This window comes from Pteropus alecto, unplaced genomic scaffold, assembly GCF_000325575.1.
Source record: "Pteropus alecto unplaced genomic scaffold, ASM32557v1 scaffold94, whole genome shotgun sequence".
NCBI classification, from domain to species: domain Eukaryota; kingdom Metazoa; phylum Chordata; class Mammalia; order Chiroptera; family Pteropodidae; genus Pteropus; species Pteropus alecto.
In genome coordinates, this window is record NW_006437736.1 from 6,729,274 (window position 1) to 6,737,410 (window position 8,137).

Genomic DNA, 8,137 nt, shown 5'->3' on the forward strand with positions numbered 1-8,137 from the left:
AAAGAGAAGTCCCCAGACTGTTAGAATTATGAGTCCAGAACCCAGGAGTTGAGAGTTCTGAAGGAAAGGATTTGGGAGTCAGTCTATAAAGGCAAGGGGTAGTCACTGAGAGCATGGCGGGGGGTGAGACTGTTGAGGGAGAGGAGGGGTGGGGGGCAGGGGAAGGGGATAAAGAAAGGAAGCAGAGGAAAGGTCTCTTGGGAATGCTTTTCTTTCTCAACCAAGGAGGAGCCATTTAGGAAAAAACTACTCCTATTGCAGGAGAACTGCTAGCATAGTGTACAGGGTCCATTTCAAGAAGAAAGAGGTTGTCAGCAGGGTTGTATGCACTGGAAGGGAAAAGGTGAGGGTAAGTTTGAGAAAGAAAAACATACTTGACTCCAATTTGAGGGTCAAAGGTGAAATAGTTATTTCGCCAATTATTATAAGACTGTTTCAATAACGTCACTTGAGCCCAGGTCGGATTGCAAGGATATGAAGAATGAGAGGGGTTGAGGATGAGGAGCAGTACAGACTCTGTCAGTTCAACAGCTAATGAGGAAAGAAAGGACGGGCGGTGTGCTAGCCTGAGGGTATTACAGGGTATTCGAGTTGATTTTACTCGAGCTGGGAAAGACTGAGGCTCCCGCCTTCTTACAAAAAGGGGAAGGGAGCTCTGAGAGAAGATAAGGCTGCCTCGGAGAGGAGAAATTACCCCAGAGAGATCACTAGGTGAAAACTGATCATCCGCTCAGGCAAGGCCTTCGATTTGGGAAGACAAACCCTTCCTCAGAGCCAAGGAAGTGCTAATGGATAAGGACGAAGGGACAAAAGAACAAAGCTTTGAGGTGGAGAGGACTGGTGAGCAGGGAAAATGAATCTTCTCAATTAAGTGTGTCAGCCAGGTGCCTTTTTGAGAGTTAGGTCTGAGGGTTTGAGAACCATAGAGAAGCATCACTGTAACCCCTCAGGTCAGGGCCAGGAGACTGAAGAGACACAGTGGGAGCAGGAGTAATTAAAGGACAGGTAAGCAGCAAAGGATTTTTTCTCTCTGGGCTCTGGGACCCTCAGGCTGTTGTGGGCCTTGACTTTCAGACCTGTGACTGCTCACAACCAGCCTTCAAAGCCACAGGGTTGGGACTGTTAGTCTGTTCATTCCTGGCATTAAACCATGCGACCCGAGACTGCTTTGAGAGGCTTTTCCAGACCCCTCCTGCGAGAAAGGAGACACCGGGAAACAAAGCAAAGAACTATTACTGAAAAACAGGATTGGAACCCAGCCATCTCGTTACCATCTCTGAGCTAACAGGTCAAAATCAGGGGAAAATGCCTGAGCTAGTTTCTTGGGAAGAGCGACGTGTGTATCTAAATACATAAATCCTAAAAAGCTCATTGTGAAGAGCAGAGTTCTAATAATTTGTATTTTGATCTCTCTGAAATGTTTTTAAAGTGAGCGCTTCCAGGGGTAAGGTAAATAATCTCATGTCAAGGGGGCATTTCATTAAATTCCAAACATATCAGTGTTCCAGGGTGCTCCTGGTGACTCTGATACCTTTGGGCAGGTTTGCCAAGAAAGTGCGAACGTGAGAGGAGCCCCAGCAGAACAAGGAAACTATTCTCCCAGCAGCAAGTTGCAGGGCTGTGCAAAGGGAGAAAAGCTCAGATTTTCATCTCCCCAGTGAAGAGGCGATTAGAACGGAATAAATTAGTGATGTGGGCAAGAGCTGTTACTATGTCACAATGACACTTTGTGCTGCCTTCAAGGAACCCCAAGCCCTTTGACAGGACTCCTGCTTTCTCTGACTCCAGGAAGGCACTTGCTGAGCACATCCCAGGTCTGGAGAGATGAGTGTGTCTCCCCTTACAATATTCTCACTCTCTGCTCCTTCTCAGCCAAGTCTTTGCCTTTCTTTCCTTTTTACCCACTTCTGCCCACTCTTCAGCAATAAGAAGGCTGCTTTTGCCTAGGAAGAGACAAAACTGTATTGAGCATCCCCTTATAATAGCAGTTGAGACACTCGTTTATTGAGATCATTATGTGATCACCACAAAAACTGTTTCAACAAGTGATATTCGAGTGATGGTCAAAAAATATTTAATAGTTGGTTCGACACACCAATCAGAAACAATTTGGAAGTTGCACTGGTGCTGGGTGTTAGAGGCACCCACCGTGCCAGGCATTACGTCTTAAGTGCTGGAATGTGGAAAGGCCAGGGGTCCCAGGACTGGAGGGGGCCTGGATGCAGGAGTAGCAAGGATGGGGGATGCTTGAATAACAAAAAACTTTTACCAGCTGGGGCAGAAGTATTTCAATGTTCAGACAACGAGAACTATTGAATCTTAGCCCCAAATTATCTCCATGTGAACAACGAGAAAAAAATGGGGCCACAACGGTTTCAAATACTTTACATAAGTCCATCTATTGAGTACAAGGATTGGTACCCTGTGACTCTACTGCAAGGCCTTTTCTGCCTCGCCCCCACCCCTGTCCTGCTGGCTCTCTGCCTTCTCTCCTGAGCCTGTTGCTTGAAGCTTAGAGATGAGAACATGTAGTATTCTGGGGAATGCAAGGGCACTGAGGACTCTCTCCCAGCAGACCTCTAAAGCTGCATCTATTAACTTTTGCTGGTCTCATTAGAAGTCTCAGTAATGGCACCGTCAGGAGGGGAGTGAGTGAGGAAAAAATGACTGGAAAGACAACCTATTATGTCCTCTTACTTCCCCACAAAGGCTTTATTTGTTTTGTTCCTCCCCACACACCCTGGACCCAGCACTTGGTTGACACTCAATACAATCTTGTTGAATGAATGAATGAATGAATAGTAATAATAATAATTTATTCTATTTCTATGATACTTTATATTCTTGTAAAGTTCCTTTGTACCTGATCTCATTGGACCCTCAAGGAACTCAGCAGGACTACAGGACAAACATTGTCATTTCCAATGACAATGAAATGACAGATGCAGAGGGTGAAGGTTTTTTGCCCGGCATCACAAAGCTAACCATGGTGGAGCCAGGACTGGCCCCTGCCAACCCCTAGTCAAGAGCTCTTTCTCCCACATTGCAGTGTCTCTTAAATATTAATAAAAGTTAACATAATCTGAAAAATGAAGCAACTTAATATTTACGACCTATCATATATTTGGTGATATGGTGAAGGAACAATGGCAAATGTGAGACCTGGCTCTTCTTTCTCCTGCTTACTCTACTCCCACCTCAATTTGCCAGATCCCCAGACCCAAGGAGACCCCCAATCTTTCTAGGGCTCAGCCACACCATCTCCGGGCAGCACCTAGCTATATTCTTTTGTTTTTGTTTTTTTAAGTAACTTTCCCTGAGAGAATTACTTTTGGGCCCTATACCTGCAGGTACAGGCCTTCCCTTTCTCAGCCTCCTTACTGAGTCCAAATATGACATTTAATGGACAGAAAAGACTAATGTCCACCTATCTAACTCTGGAGAATGCTTATTCACCAACTTCTTCTCTGAGGCCTTCGGAAGTCAAGGGAACTAGATGACTTTGGGTACTACCATCTTCTTTTTCTTTTTTTTACCTATTACGAAAGTTATCCAAGTGTGGTTTCTGAACTATCAACATTAGCATCACCAGGAACTCACCAGAAATGGGTCTTAGACTTAGCTCAGTGATCGTATTGTAAGATAAATAAATGTTGACTCTCCATGTTGTAGTCCTGAAACTAATATATTGTATGCCAAATATGCTTTAATTAAAAAAAAAAAAAAAGTCAAATTCTCAAGTCTCAGGCCTGCTAGAAGCACAGGCTTTGGGGATGAGCTCCAGGGATCTGTGTTTTAAAGGCCCTCCAGGTGCTTCTGGTGGATGCAAACGTTTGAAGGCTACTGTCCTATTAAACTCTACTTTTTTTCCTACCTGAGCCAGGGAGTCAACTCCTGTTCCCACTGGTCCTCTGGGGACGCCTCTGCTCACTCTGACCTCTAATCCTTCATCTCTTCACATGCAAGCCTATAGTATAGTCTTGTTACTAACATCATTAATGGAGTAAGTGCTGGACTAGATGATCTACTGCGTTTTTTTTCAAATCGAGAAGCCCTGATTCTTCAGGGGAGCCACAATTAAGCAGATGGCCTTAAAGAAGACAGTGAAGAGTTCTGCCTAGTGAGCTTCCTTTTGCTTCAGGCCCCAGGGCTGGAGTGAAGTGAGGACATAGGCCAGTTGCCAACTCTTAGTTACAGCCCCAGGGGATCTTTGATGTTTTCCCCTTGCAGTCTGGGGTCCCTGTTTTCAAGAATTTATTAGAATGATCCAGATTTAGCAAACTTGCTCTATGTACCTTGGACAAAATAACCGCTGAGTCAATTCTGTGAGGAGTCTCAGATTGTTAGCCTAAAAACCTGTTGATAGTTGACTTCCTCTGGCAAACTTCTATCAGATGCAAAAAAAAAAAAAAAAAAAAAAAAAAAAAAAAAAAAAAAAAAAAAAAAAAAAAAGAAAGAAAAAGAAGCACCAGAGGTGTGGCACATACTGGATCATTGCCAGCATTTGCATTAGGTAGGTAGTCAACGCAAGAGCAGGTAGCGAATAGCAGAAAGAAATAATTGAGTCCCTGCCTCTACATCTCCGTTACCCCCACTCCTTCCTTCTTTCCTAAATCTCCACTCCTAAAAAGACAACTTGAGGACTCAAGGGAACAACTTCTTCACATTCTGGAAATTCTGACACAGTTTAGAAAGAAAGAAGCTTATTCTTGTTCAGTTTTTAGGTTCTGATGTGCTTTTCCTGTTTAAACTTCTACAATCTACTGCTCATTGATTCATCCTGCCAGTCACACAAATTGCTTAACTTCTGACCTTTGTAACTTTACTTTCCTCCTTCTAGATTCCTCAAGTTATGAAAGCACAATAAGTGAATGGAGAGATGGTTGAGTAGGATAGGACAAAAATGTTACTATCTCCCTTGAAGACAATAGGTAAAGTTCCTGGAATTGGAGTCATGAGACTTGGGTCCCAGCCAGGACTTTGCCACTGATGAGCTGGCACTCATGGCAAGTTAGTGCCCCACTTTTGGTCACTGCAAAACAAGGACTTGAGCAAAACAGATCTCTGGGCTATTTCCCAACTCTTTGATATTATAAGTAAGCAGATTTATTTAGGGGTTTTATTGTCCTTGTTTGCAAACCAGGTTTGAGGACAGCAGGTAGACTTCAACTTGTTTGCCAATTTGACCATTTGGAATTGACTGTCTAGAATGTAGGAAGGGTCCATCTTGGGCATGAGAGGGAAAAATGGGAGGGCCAGATAGTTGCATTCTCAATGTTTTCTTCATATCTTTTATAGCTCTTTAACAATAGATTGTTTTATGGATATGTCTGTTTAATTGTATTTTGGCTACCTAAAATATAAATAGCATCATATCATAGATTCCAGTGCCTGGTACTGAGCCTGTTAGCAGATAGGTACTCACTAATATTTTTTGAATAAATAAATGCGTCTAAATAGCTTAGAAACATGTCCACGACAATAGAACAATAGCAGAAGGCGGACTATACAAATACTGGAGACATGCAGAGAGAATGGCCCCATTCCAAATATCCTCTAAGCATCCTTGCTAACTCTGATTTTTATTTTCTCAAAGACTAAACATCAATCTTTCAACCCGATGGAGGGGGTAACAATGATGGGAGGAAGGATTTTACTGGGATTCAATAAACAGTCCCTTTGGCTATTGCTTCCTTTTTGAATGTTTTCGCTGGAGTTTGAATAGGTGGCAATTAGCTTAAGAAAAAATTCAAAAAGGGGTCTAGTTGCCCTGTATTGCTCTGATTTTCCAACCACCAGGTGAATTTTCCTTGAGTTTTGAAGACCTCACTCTGTTCCCCTTTACTCTTCGTTTGTGTTGGAGGGTGCATATTATTATAGTTGGGTATTAGGCTTTACAAAAGGCTGGGAGAGAGAGAGGCTTTCTTGGTAAGCTTGGCTCTGTAGCTTGGCAGGCACACAATAAAATGACTTTATCCCCAAACCAGATGTTCAAGTTGTTTTAACAATATCTTATGATCCCTCTATTAAATAAAACAAAAATGCACTCTATCAGAATGTTCTCTGGGATTAGAAGTTTGATCTCTGCTATACTGTAAGTAGGCAGGTTTTACCCACCAGAGGAGTAGTACCAAGAAATTTGAAATAAATGCCTGGCAAAACTCAGACTTGGTTTGGGATGATTCACTCTGGATCCTATGTAAAGGTACCTGAGATCGTTAGGATAAGTCCCTAAATGCCTCAAAAAATTTTTAGGTAGACATTTCTAGGTATGTCTCTATTTATTACCAGGGATAGTGTTGGGACATTGAGTAAATTCTCATAAATTTACTCAAATTTACTAAAAAACTGGGACTAATGTGCATTTTTCTTGCACAGTTTACCTGAAATCTTAATGTGAGTTTTCCAATGTATGTACAGTTGGAGTAAATGATTGTTGAAGTCTCTTGAACTCAATGAGTTGAAGACTTTTTGTAAGAATAACTTAGTGACTTGTCCAGACTTTCCAAATTTGCATTCACCTGGCCAGTTATCATCAGTAGTGGCTATTGACTTAGTGGCATACCCCCCAGGGAGTCAAAGGATGACCTACTTGACCCTTTAGTAGCATTATGGGTTTTCTCTGGGACCCAGGGACCCTTCTGTTCAGTTTTATGTTTTCACAAAGCACCCTGTGCTTTTCTCCCATAACAATAGCCCGATTTGTAATAAGACAATTCTTATTAATGTCTAGACCCCAATAGAAGAACTCTAAACCTCGACTAAGCAAGGACCATGTATGTTTTATTACTGCTACCCCCAGAACAACCTATCTGCTTAACGCAGATAGGTCTTCCCTCAAAAAATATCTACCGAAAGAATGAATAAATCAGTATATGAAATAATGAATGAACAAATATAACAATAATCATTCTTATGGTAAGGCTCTTGAGAAGCTGGAAATAAAATTTTTTCTTATTTAGCTAAACAAATATTTCTTGAGCAACAGGTTCTAGGCACTGAAAGATGAAAGTTTCTGTCTTTAAGGAACTCACTGACCCATGAGGGAAATAGACAAGAAATTGGACAATTATAATTGATGTCACCTGAAAAAGAAGAGCAAAGAGTTTTATAGAAATACAGAAAGCAATAGCTGGCTCAATCTGGAAGAGATCAAGAATGACTTCCAAGAAGAGGTGATGCCCAGTCTTGAAGGGCAGGTGAGAAAAAATCAGTTCAAGGGATGTCTCTAGCAAGAGACCTTCAACACAAGAGGTGAAGTATGTCTACTCCTACCTGTGCAAAAAACCTCCTGTAGAGTCAACAGCCAAACAGAGGAGACAATATGACACAGTCCCTGGAGGCTGACTGTCTATGCAGGAATTCTGCTTCTGTCCCATCCATAAGCTGTGTGACCCTGAGCAATTTACTTGAACTCTTTGTGTCTCAGTTCTTTATTTCGGAATGAGTATAATAGTATCGGCCTCATGGAATTGCCTCAGGAATAAATGAAATGAAACTTGCAACACACTTAGACTAGAAATTGACATATGGAAGGACTCAATAGATACAAGTTGTTATTATTATCATTGCCATTGTTGTTGAGTACTTCAACAACAATGGCATATGTTGAGGGACATGGCATATGTTGAGGGCATGGTTGGTGGACAATAGGAGAGAAAATGAGTTAGAGAAGAACTATACTGACTTAAAAAAAAAACTGTATCAACTATGTCTAAATAATGACTACTAATTTTGGCCTACCCACCAATTCTCCATGGGATAATTCTGACATTGTTAACCGTCTGAAGAATGATATTGAAAATCCCTGGTCTACAGCCATGCTACCTTAAACAAGCCCGATCCCATCTGATCTCAGCAGCTAAGCAGGATTGGGCCTGGTTAGTACTTACATGGGATACCACCTAGGAAGACCAGGTGCTGTAGGCATAAAAAATTTAAAAATAAGGGATCGTAAGCTGACAAGGTCCTTGCAATCTGTGAGGTCAACCAAGGGTTGCTTTGCCTAAGGAAAAAAAAAAAAAGAAGAAAAGAAAAAAAGAAAAGAAAAGAAAAGAAAAATCCCTGGATCTTAAAAAAAAAACATCACTTTCAATTTCAATTTTAATTTAATTCCAGTTTCATATGACCCATCATC

The 8,137-nt window shown here is 41.6% G+C and overlaps 1 pseudogene; it reads left to right on the forward strand.

Moving 5' to 3' along the window:
• The first annotated feature begins 7,810 nt into the window (after positions 1–7,810).
• Positions 7,811–7,929, forward strand: LOC112481909 (annotated as a pseudogene).
• The last annotated feature ends 208 nt before the right edge of the window (positions 7,930–8,137 follow it).